We start from the raw sequence: 12326 nt of genomic DNA, 5'->3' as shown, positions 1-12326 counted from the left end.
TTACCCGTGTATTGCTGTTGCCTCCTTTTTTCTCCTTTGTTCATCCCAAGGGATCTCACCTTTTTTATTGCTTCATTTTTATCTTCCTTTCCTCCTTGATGCTCTCTGATGTTCTCTGTGTGGTTATATGTCACTCCACATCCACAAATGAGCTGCTTCTTGTTATTTTTTTTAACCAGTGTGGAACATTATAGCATAGAACATATACCCTGGGACATTTACTCTTTTAATTAAAATGGCTTGTCACTATATTACATCATATACATTGCTGTTTATGACTATAATGTAATCCATTAGGTGTTTTAAATTGATCTATGTCCTTTTCAAATATCCAATCAGGTTATCATATCAAAGACTCCATTAGTAAACCACCCAATTATAAAGTGGTATGTTGTAATAATTAATAAATATATTAATAAAATAAAATGAAACTTTTTGTAAAATAAATAAGAACATTAAGTTAGGTATAAAGATTTGTAACAGAGATGCAGCTAATAAGTTTGGTGTGATTCTAGACTTAAATCATATGGTAAATGAGTGGTATTTTCCTTTAGCTTGCAGAATGAAAGGCTAGCATAACCTGGATTTAAAGCAAACAACACCTATCGCATTTTAAATTATACAGGGTTATTCACAAAAGGGTGAAGAGTTTGGAGAAGGCAGGAGAAGTGAACAATCTAGGCTAAAATAGCCAAACTGGAATGTGAGCCGAATTGGAGAATTTTGTCCAAATTACCTATTTTGACCTAGATTGTTCCCTTCTCCCGCCTTCTCCAAACTCTTCACCCTCTTGTGAATAACCCTTATAGACTTGTGTTGCTCCTGAAAAGGAATTGAGGAAGATTTACCAAAGGACTGTGGGTGTAGGCTGGCTTAGACAACCTATGTTAGCTTTTAAAAAGAGGAACAGAAACCAGGGTTGAAGAAAACATATTTTCAACCAGGTCCCTGCTCCAGGATAGTGCTATGACTTGTTCCTACACCTCAGGGGGTCTTTTCCTGCCTTGCTGTGTACTCACAGGACTTCAGAGTGTGTTGGAAGGAGGGGTTGGATTCCCCAATTGAAGACTTATGCAGAGGAGCTACGGGCCCAGATATGCTATCCCACACACCCATTACACAAGGTAATCTAACATCAGAACACATAGCCAAGTGCAGTGGGTGTTTGGGAGAATATTGTCCTGCCAAAGCACAGCCCTGGCTTCCCTGTCTTGTAATGTAGTGTAGGTCCAGATTGAGGTAGTAGACTGGTAGAGGGGTTGCCCAACAAGAAGGAGCCCTCAAAGTAGCCCTCAAATCCCATTGATTTACAGAATGGAATGCAAAACATTACTTGTGTGATAAAATCCTTACTTTGTTATATAAGTTTTAAACGTCTTACTTAGCATGGTTCCATGGTGTTTTTAATTTCAACAAGAAACTTAAATACAGCTTTAGTTGCACATCATTGTGTACCAGGAGCAATTCAATATTGACTCAGTGGACCACTGAGAGCAATGCATCTCTGAGCAATAGCTGCATCATGCCAAAAAGAGGTCAGCTAGAAGTTTTGGAGCCGTGTTTATAGAGAGGCAGTATTTGGGCTTATGTAAGTATCCTAATATTGTTTCTTGAACTTGAATATGTTTAACAGTGTCTCACATTTTCTGCACTCTGTATCTCTCTGCTCATTTTGTGGCAGTTTTTTCCTTCCTACCACCCACGTTTGCATCCAGTCATTGGCATCCTCTTTTGCACTACTTAGCATCAGAGACTTACTTTCGAAATGAGTCCTGCTCACACTTTGGGATTGATTTAAATAGGCATGTAGGCTGTTCACTTTGCAAAGGAATTTGCACTATGCAGGGGACGTTTCCCTTAGCTTTGTGAATGAGGTGACGTTCTGCTGACTTCCATTGTCCAATCATGTGCAAGCAAAATACTGTTTTGTTTTTTTAATTTTCCTTGCACATGATTGGGTATTCTTTGCAAAGTGAAATATCGCCTCATTCACCAAGCTAATGGAAACTTCCCCAGCAATGTGCAAATTACCTTTCAAACTGTACGGCCTATTTGCCTTTAGTAAATCAACCCCTTTGTGTCCACTTAGGTACCATTAGCTCCTCAGAGTGGCTCACCTCATCTACATTTTAAATTTTTTATGAAACTACAATGGTTGTACTGAGGAAAGCTGGCCCAAATGCAGCTTTGGTTTTCTCAGTGGTTACTGGATTTTAATATTGATGTTTGGGTTTTTTCTTCACAATTCTATTGTACTTATTAATTAATTAATATATTCAACTGTTATTGTAGATGACAAGTATCGTACTAACATACAGAAGGGAATTTATCAAAACTGGAGCAGACAAAATCTGGAGCAGCTGTGCATGGAAACCAATCAGCCTCTCCCTTTAATTTTGAATCAATAATATTGGGTGTGGACCTGAATTTAAACGTGTAGATTTGCTATATTATAGGGAACATTGCCATGTCAGAATAGTACTTCAGGTCGGTCATTTATTCGGCTGCCTACGGCAGCTTAGTGAATAGACCCCTATGTTTAAATGCAAACTGCAGCATTTGACAATGTCTATCCACACAAGCTCTTAAATCAGAACTCTGAGTAAAAAATGTATTAGCCCTTTGTAGTAGGGCTACCCCCACACTGCAAGGGTTAAGTGCTAATCTTTGTCCAGGGTCAAAAATAAAAAAGTTATACTCACCTGATCCTGTGAGCCAGGTTGCTGTTAGACCGGTCCCTGGAGCCTCTCTCCCCCTCTGCTGCAGCGGTCTAAGGTCCCTGAGTGATCACCTTCTATGCACAGTGTATAGGACGCGAAGACACTGAGTTACATTCCCTCCCTGCAGCGAGGAAGGAGACAGGCAGGTGGGAGAGCTGCCATAGCCGGCTGGCTCAGGGGATTCAGTGAGAATAGCTTTTTTATTTTTGACGCTAGGCAAAAGTGAGCACTTAACCCTTGCAGGACTGGGGTAGCACCACAGCAAGGGTTAATAACATTTTACCCGAGAGTTGTTCTTTAATATGGCACTTACAGTTACTGATATCCCCACCCTCCAAAAAATAGAAAAAGAGGGGATGCACAAAAGAAAGAGCAGAACAGCAGATCCAAGGATCAGACAGGTCACCCACAAATTGCAGATGCTCACAAACCGGTCCAGTCAGGGTTGCATTTAGATATCATGCTGCCTTAGGCTCACCTTAGTGATGATGTCCTTTCAGTACAAGCTCTGCTCCTTGTATCATGCAATTATATTTGTAAAAGCAAATGAAAGAATTTGCTATTAGAAGAAGCATGTGGCTTCTCTATATTTACAGCTATATTTTTATTCTTCAGGTGAAGAAGCAAGACAGAGGAGAGATGAATTTATGAGCTATTGAGAGTTTTGTGACTCCTTTCCACATTCTCCCCCCACACACACGCACACACGCACACACATACATTCACATTTCCTCACATACGAAAAAAATTATACAATTAGTCAATTTTGAGGCCTGGTGCGGCCTCCCTCTTAACTTGTTGCGCTAGTCACTTCCCCACAAATGACAGTGTAAAAAAAGACTGCCCTAATTGGGGTAAATATATGTTTTCCAGATTGTGGTTTTCTATGTCTAATCACAGAAACCCTATGTTGGGGATAATGAACCCCCAAATATGGTGTACATTTACTAAGCAGTGAAAAGCTGGTGATAATACTCACAGTGATAAGTCCCTAGTGAGGTGTTTAAAAACAGTGATAATTCAGATAGGAACTAAAAAACAGGGAATACTTTGTCCCTTCTCTTTAGTGATAAAGATATATCCATTTGATAAAGCATGATATTGCCTGCAAACCAACTGCTGACAAGCCTGAATTCCTGCCATCACAACTCAATACAACTTTAATGCTGCAGGGATTGTAGTCCACATCATGTACATGATTTCTCTCATTAAGCCTTGATGAGGGGGTCTGTTTTGGACCCCCGAAACACATTGGCTACTCAACTTGAATGTCCCCTGACCCTAAAGGAATAAAGTTGTATCTGTACTATTTTAATTGGTGTGACGCATCTTTCCTACATATACTGTGTTTACTGTCAAGCCAAGAATACTGGGGAGATCATTTGGATTGCGGAAGCTGCCTACCTGTTAGCTGAATCACACATATTCACATCACTTAACGACTGTTGGAGGAGAAAATAACCATACAGGTCCAGCGCTTTCTTTCCACACTTCCAAAAAATATTTTTAATGAGCTTAATGCAATGCACATTAATACACAATATTTTTACTAACTCTTTGGTCAACTTCCATTTACCTGCAATCCGTCACGCAGATTAATACAGAAGTGTTCTCTCAAAAAAAATTACAAAAAACTTTTACCTAAAAAATGTAACCTCTCACATGTTTTATTTTTTATATTATTATTTCTAATAATAATAATAATAATTTTACATGCAAGTTTTTTATATTTGTTATTTGAGAGGAATGAGCCTGTCTCTCAGGATAATGGGTTTCCTCCCATAGCCGCCTGTGTGAATCCTTCTAAAGCCTTTCCCACTCTTCCCTCAAGGCTTGAGGGCTCGGGGGATCAGACCACCTTACACCGCCCTCATTCCTGGTTTGAGTCCCTATGTAGTCAGGATGACCCACCCACTCATATCATCTCATTACTGTATCATCAATTACTCACGATGAGATTTCAGGGCCGCCTCCCATTCATGGCAAGATGGGAGACAGATTTGGACATCACCCTTTCCAGGGGTAGCCAAACTCCGGCCCTCCAGCTGTGGTGGAACTACAAATCCCATGAGGCATTGCAAGATTCTCACAGCCACAGACATGACTCCCTGGGAGAGATGCAACATTGGATTTGTAGATTCACCACAGCTGGAGGGTCGGAGTTTGGCTACCCCTGCTTTAGTCCCATCTCACCTTAACCTGTATGTTTATACTGTCCCGTTGTGTTTCAAGCCCTATTCCATAGATGCCACGGTTTTCATATACTGCACTAATGATGGACAAAAAGTCTCAAACAGCTGTATACGGTTTAGAACAAATGGCTCTGCAATATTAGGATATATTTGCATCTACATCTCTGCCCAAAGCTATATTACCAACCTCATCTGAAAATATCACCCAAACTTTCCTCTCCACTCCTCTCAAGACCTCCTGCACTCTAGCTTCCTCATCACTTCCTCCCATGCTTGTCTCCAGGACTTCTCCAGAGCCTCTCCCATCCTCTGGAATTCCCTACTTCAAATCTGTCCCCTTATCTCCTACTCTGTGCACCTTTAGGTGATCCTTGAAAACTCATCTCCACCTCCACATAATAATTGTCTTTTTACTTCCTCCATCATCTCATCCCTCACAAATAATGCCTTTTCTATCGTGAAGGAATATGGATCATATCAAGAAAATGTATTTTCCTATGTTTGAATTTGTTTCATAGCTTTGTGACTTTCCTTACTCAGCTTTAGCTTTGCTACGCTTAACCAAGATGTACCCTGTATCCGGAAGTGCGCCGAGGATACATGAAAAGAATGCCGAGGGAGGATGCTACAGGCAGAAGATATCTTTGACTAACCAATTAGCGAGAGACACAAGACTTTAACTAACAGCTCCTCTAGTTTACCCAATAGTACAAGACATTTAGAGATAACAGAGGTGGGCATATGTGTGATGAACACTCTCCTGTTATCTGTGTATAAAAGAGAGAGAACGCCCTGAAAAAAGTAGAAGCGTCATAAACCTTAATCTTGTGTTTGTGATTTTTCCGGTGCACCGCATACAACAAATTAGGAACAGCAGCAGATATTGCCCTTCCTACTAGATTGTAAGCTCTCACGAGCAGGGCCCTCCTAACCCTCCTGTATTGAATTGTATTGTAACTGTACTGCCTCCCTTTATCTTGTAAAGAGCTGTGCTGGTATAAATCCTTTCTAATAATAATAATAATAATTTTACATGCAAGTTTTTTATATTTGTTATTTGAGAGGAATGAGCCTGTCTCTCAGGATAATGGGTTTCCTCCCATAGCCGCCTGTGTGAATCCTTCTAAAGCCTTTCCCACTCTTCCCTCAAGGCTTGAGGGCTCGGGGGATCAGACCACCTTACACCGCCCTCATTCCTGGTTTGAGTCCCTATGTAGTCAGGATGACCCACCCACTCATATCATCTCATTACTGTATCATCAATTACTCACGATGAGATTTCAGGGCCGCCTCCCATTCATGGCAAGATGGGAGACAGATTTGGACATCACCCTTACTGACGAGGAGATCCGAACCTCTATGCATGATCACTCATAAGCTCTCTGTGGCCTGCTCGGCTCAAGAAAAGGGCTATAAAATCTTGACCTGCTGGTATCGTAGCATGACCCTCCTACATAAAATATTCCCCGATAGGTGCTTATCCTGCTGGAGGTGCCTGAACACAGAGGGTACCCTCCTACACATTTGGTGGAGCTGCCCACTATTGGTGCCTTTCTGGATCTATAATCAGGTCATGGGGACTAACCTAACGGCATCCCCTAAAATAGCTCTTCTCTATTTTACCTGGCTCCCTTGCCTCGGTTAAGAGGGACCTACTTCGTATCTTCTTGGCTGCGGCACGAAACGTTGTCCCTCTCCATTAGAACACAGTGGTCGCCCCGACCGTGCAGGAATGGATTGCTGAGTTGTGTCTGATAATGCACTTTGAAGAGCAGAGCTAACTTTTATTATTCAAAGGCTTGAGGGCTAGTTCACACCATATGCATTCTGTCTATGCTGGCCATTTTTTCCAGCACAGCCAAAACCCAATACAAGACAATTTGCCTCGTCATGGGTGAGCATTGGTGTGTGCTTAAAAAAAGAATGGCATGCAATACTTTTATTGAGTGCACCGCAGTGAGATGCTGTACAACTGGATCACACCACGAATTGCCCATAAAACTTAATAAAATGCCACTTGGACATTTCAATAACGTTTTTTAAAAAAAACAAAAGAAACAGTGTGATGCAACTAGATTGATTGCATCGGCACTGTCTGCGCACATGCACACCAGCATGGCCGCTGGTGTGAACCAATGGTCACATTTTGTAGGCAACAATGCCTGCCGAAAGTGACATGCTGCCTGATTTTTGCTGCGGGATTCACAACAATGTGTAAAACATGGCTGCAGTGCCAACTTGTCAGTGGATGGCCGGGAAGTGGACAAACCATGGTTCAACCATCTTTTTTTACCATTCCTTAGCCCGCCTGTTTGAAAGAGACCTAAGGCCTTATGCCAGACATCTCAACTCTCCCGGATGTTCCGGGCGTCTCCTGCTATAAGATAGTGGCTCCCGGACACCCGGGAGAGAAACATTTTCTCCCGGAAAGGTTTACTCTGCTCTATCTAACAGAGTAAACCTTTCCCTGCTATGTTTTTGTTTTTTTTCTTGACATCGGGGGCCACCAGCCTCCGTCAGAAAAAAAAAGGCATAGGAAAGAGTAGCTAGATTGCTATTGGCTATTTCAATTTGCAATAGCCAATAACAGACTAGCTATTGCACACGGCCACTACTGCTGTCAATCAGCAGAGGTGGACCTGAAGTTCTCCATCAGGTCCTCCTCTGCTGCAGACAGCAGCAGAGGGTGATTGCAACAGCCAGCGTGCTATTGGCTATTGCGAATTGAAATAGCCAATAGCAATCTAGCTATTCATTCCTATGCTGTTTTTTTTTATTATTATTCTGACGGCAGCAGCTGTCAGAATACTAAATAAAAAACTGCAGATAGCACCGGAAGCATTAGCTTCTTTGCTATCTGCCATCATTTCAGGGGGGTGCTCTCTTCCTTGTTGTTGCACCTCCCCCCCCCTTTGGGGGTCGGGGGGGGATGGGCACCTCCCTGAAATTAATTATTTCAGGTTGGGATCCCTGTCATGCACATGAGTGCCTAAGGCTGTACAATGTAAAAATTGGGTGTATTTTGCTGCCCAGGAGTCACAGCTCCTGCCGGTATGCGTTGGTAGCTGGTACTTACAAAAACACACGCACACATAGACAGTCTGCATTTGGTGTTGTACGTGCTTAAGTGTGTTTAAACAATTACTGTCACATACCCTTGTATAGCCACATCCTGTACATGAATTCCATGGTGGGTATATACATGATCTGTGGCTCCTGAGTGGGGAAATTAGCCAGATTTTTACATTATACAGTCTCAGCTGTCCATGTGCATGAGGCCTACAACCTTTTTATTGCTGTCTGCAATTCCGTTGGGAAGATTTCACCTCACTTTCTGTCCATGTACGAAAAAAAGAAACAAGGGGGTTTGTTGTCACTGGGACAGGAAGACACAGACAGTAATAATAGCAATAAAAACTGCCAATAGTTCTAGTGCTTCCCCACTCTGCTAAAAATCTAAAAAAAAAAATTCCATAGCTCTGCTGGTTTATGTCTGTTATGTGCTGATAAAAACTATATTATACTATGAAAAATTATTGTTAAACTTTTCAAAGGCATAGACTAAATATACATAAATATATGCACAATGTAACATTGCTAACTATTACTGAATCAACTTGTTTTCAAGGTACTCATACTCTTACTGCATCCTCTGAACAACCTAAGCTTTTCCCTTTTTCCCTCTGAAACCATTGTACAGAAGCCCTAGAGATGGGTGACTGCAGTAGAAAATGTCTGGTGAAGTTTTACTTCCTTAGATCCCTTTCAGACAGCCGTTCCAATCAGGCCCACCTTTCAGTTTTTCAGGTGGATCTGATGGGAAATCCAATGTTAGTCTATGGCAGTCAGGGACATGTGTCCATTTACATCTGATTACCCCCAACTCCATCTAGGTCCGGAGAACAAAATGAAACAGAGTTCCGTTATGGATTAATTGATTGTGACAGACCAGGGGTAATCTAATGTGAAAGGACACATGTACACTTACATCTGACTCCCCATAGACCTAACATGGGTCTATGCATGGACCCCCTGCTGATTGGCGCTGACAGGCGCCCATGTGAAAGGAGCCTTAGTCACCTGTTTTGTCCCAGCCTGAGTTTGGACAATGAAGGAGCAGCTATAAATCAGTGCAGTCATACTTTGGCTTTGGCACCCTATAAGCTTGTCCAGATTCAGGCAATAGGGCCCTAAGTGGCTCAGACAGAACCCCTCCTTTACCCTGTCTAAGTACTACACTCCAGGGCATTACAAGAGGATGAGAACAAGGCAGATTATGGTCAAATTCTAATTATGTGTTAGATCCACTTCAATTATAAGGAATAACTGGATTAAATTGTGCTTTTACAGATTTGCCTGGACCTTGGCTTTAACTGTTAAATAGATCATACCCTAAGTACTTACCACAGAGATTCTTGGGGAGTGGGGTTTGGTTTGTTACAGAGTACATTAAACCCTGTATACATTGATTTTTGTTGAACGCTGTACATACCTATGACATTAAGTGGTGGTTCATAGTAGCTATAGGTGCGCTGATATATTGCCATTCAATATGAATGACACCCCAATGCACCTCCCGGTAGGTGGGCATTGTGCTGTGCTGCAACACATGGTACCATAGCCGTGTGCGTTGCCATGCCATGTGGTGAAAAAAAGATTAATGTATGCTTTTGTTTTCACCACAACCCATGCTATTGCTGTACTGTGTCTGCTGCGCAGCACACACCCACCGGGAGATGGCTGGGGGTGCCATTCCGTATATATGGCAACACAATGCACCAACACATCTAGCATACCGTGCATTACACAATGCAGTGGGGTGCACTAAACACATAGACACCGTGCCTTTAGTGCAATGCTATAGTATGAACTCAAACAGTATTTTCAGCCAATTACTAAAAACAATCAATAAACTACTGGTACTCCCCAGCAAAAAACTGAGACTGTCCTGAAGTCACAAAGTTCATTCTATTTACCTTATTCTGAGCTCTCTGTGATCAACTACATCAAGAATCCAGAGATCACATTACATGTTTACTGAGAATGAACTTCATGAAGCTTGTGCTGTGTAACCCCCCCACACACACACACACTCACACACACACACACACACACACACCTTTAAAGAAAAACTCTGGGCAAAATATGTATTAACCCTTGCAGTGGGGCTACCCCCACACTGCAAGGGTTAACCACTTGCTTTTGTCTAAGGGGGGTCATAAAGTTATACTCACCCATTCCTTAGAGCCGTCCTGCTATGACAGCGCTCCCTCCAACATGTCTCCTCCGCTGCAGCAATGCTATGCTGCTCGGCATCCTCACATCCTATGCACTGTGTATAGAACACGATGACTGAGGGACTTTAGATACTGTAGCGGAGGAGGAGCAAGGCTGGAAGGACAGGCCTAACAGCAAGCCAGCTCAAAGGATCAGGTGAGTATAACTTTGTTATTTTCCTCCCTAGACCAATATGAACACCTTGCCGTGGATGGGGGGAGCTACCCCCACAGCAATGGTTAATAAAAAAGTAGACCTGAGTTTTTCTTTAATTATCTGTTTGTAAAAGCCAATAACTTTCCAAGGCAGGTTTGAATCTTATTGGTCACTGTAAGAAACGTACTGTCATTTTTACAGCAGGCTTTCCGTACAATAGAGCTGCAGGGATCCTTCAGTGGGTATATTTTGGAATGGCTCTGCATCTCAATCAGGAGTACTCATTTCACTTATTACCAATAAAATGCCATTAAACAGACTGCTGCACAAGAGCAATACCAGGATGAAAATCTTAAGCACTGAGCAGTATTTTGTGCTTTCTGTACTTATCTCATGGCTTAAAGTGTAACTTCAGGTCAAATTTTTTTTCTAGTTTTGGATATAGGAAAGGATTAGAAGCCCTTTGGGGCTCTGAGTGATTTCTTTGCACTCTCAAGAGGCCAATGGTTTCATCAGACAGGGAAAATCTGCACCAGGGACACACACAACAATGCAAATGTGACTGGTATTCTAGTCCAAGTATAAAGAGTTATGGACACCGGCACTCCAAAGTAGAAAAACTTCTTTTATTGACGCATCATGCAACAATACACTTATTGCAACGTTTCGGGGTCACACAGGATCCCCTTCATCAGCCAGAACAAGTGAGTTCTGCCTGATGAAGGGGATCCTGTGTGACCCCGAAACGTTGCAATAAGTGTATTGTTGCATGATGCGTCAATAAAAGAAGTTTTTCTACTTTGGAGTGCCGGTGTCCATAACTCTTTATACTTTGCCTGGACGGTGGCCATCCGTCGACTACTAATGCACCCAACCCATTCATCAAGGATTTAGCGGTAAGGAGTGCAATGGGTACACTGACTATTACTGGTATTCTAGTCCTTCTCTACTTTACTGAGGAAAAAAATGCATGTTTTATTTCTGGCTATGTTGTTTCTGAAGATTTTCTCCAGTTTCCTGTCTGGTGAAACTGTTCAGACAGTAAATGAGAGGAAATCTCTAGAAAGGAAGGGAAGCATGGACACCAGTAACAAAACAGGGATTTTGATCTTCCTTCAAGCTCTATCAAAAGCTTTTTTATTTTCCGCTGGACACACACTTTAATAAATTATATTTAACCAAACTCTTAACTTCAAAAATTATGGCAGCATTTTGCAATCAGCTTTTTTTTTACGTATAATATTTTTAGATAAATTTAAAAATACTTAACCCCAACTTACAGTTCTGTTTGAGTTCAAGAAGTACTACTTGAAAAAATTAATTTACTCCAACCAAACCCAACAATTATTTTAAGATATTCTAACTTAACATTCTGTTTTTTTTTTTGAGATATTTAGTTTCCTTAGTTACAAATACGTACATTGAATGAGTCATACCAAATTAGAATTTTATGTTGTGTTAACCTAGTATTGTGCTTGCAAAATGTTGCCTTCATATTTCTTTGCACTTCATTTGTGTAATTGAATGTAATATGGATGCAGGAAAATGTTTGATAAACGTTTTTCTGTATTATTATGCATAGCCTAGTTTATATTCACAATATAAATGCATCACTGTTGTGAATATATTAACAGCGAGATAAGTCCAGTTGAAGCCTTACAGCAGAAGTCCTGGAGCTTTTAACCATAATGTGATGGTATAAACAGCATATAAGCAAATAATGGGAAATAACCAAACCAATCCTCCAGCGCTGTGTTCCTCAGTAGTCGATGCTTTGAGCTTCTTAACAGTCTTCTTCCAGGTTGTTTGACTGGCCACACCCCAACAGCATAAATCCCACGCATGCACTTAGTTCAGCATGAAAGGTCTGTGCACTATAAGCTGTACATGGGCAGCTTATTGTACAGGAAAAATATTGCTGACCGGTAAAAAGAAGCTTTTATGGCAGAAGTATCTTACACAGCCTCTTCTGTCATATAAA

Source organism: Nanorana parkeri, unplaced genomic scaffold (assembly GCF_000935625.1).
Source record: "Nanorana parkeri isolate BGI_ZX_2015 unplaced genomic scaffold, ASM93562v1 scaffold33, whole genome shotgun sequence".
NCBI classification, from domain to species: Eukaryota; Metazoa; Chordata; class Amphibia; order Anura; family Dicroglossidae; genus Nanorana; species Nanorana parkeri.
The sequence above is the reverse complement of the archived record's forward strand: the minus strand, read 5'-3'. Positions refer to the sequence as shown.